We start from the raw sequence: 600 nt of genomic DNA on the forward strand, positions 1-600 counted from the left end.
GTTCACACGCACATAAATCCTGACTCCCAGTGGGAGCAATGCCATAAAACCATAAACCCACGCTTGGGCCAGCGCTTCCTTTGCACTCAGATGCAGCAGTTCTTGGCTTTGCCCCCTTACCATGAATTGTAAATCAAGCTGCTGCACTTCGGCACCACCACCAGCATTGGTGGCTGGGAGGACAAGGAGAACAGGCACCGTCGCTGCTGCTCTGCCACGCTGCGGCCCCTCGGAGCGCAGGGAGGTCAGAGATTGGGTTATCAGATGGATCCAAGCACTCGCACAGCCCCGCTGCCCGATCCACCAGGTCACCTCTGCCCTGTGCGAGATCCACACAATGAGACTAGAACCCAGATGCCGGAGGTAGTAATGCACATTGTTCTTACTACCTGGAGAAAAGAAAGAGAGAAGGGATGCATTGATACAGCGCGTTTACGGGTACTTTCAACAGCTTAATTGGTGTCATGTTGTTATCCTCCTCTAAAACCCTTTTCAGACCCATTTATGCAACACCTGAGTGTGATGGTAGCACAAAAGCTGTGACAGCAGCAGCACGAGCTGCTGGGTGACACTGAGAGGCCCCGGGCTGCCGCCCACCGG

The sequence above is a fragment of the Nestor notabilis genome, unplaced genomic scaffold, assembly GCF_000696875.1.
Source record: "Nestor notabilis isolate BGI_N333 unplaced genomic scaffold, ASM69687v1 scaffold20243, whole genome shotgun sequence".
Taxonomy (NCBI): Eukaryota; Metazoa; Chordata; class Aves; order Psittaciformes; family Psittacidae; genus Nestor; species Nestor notabilis.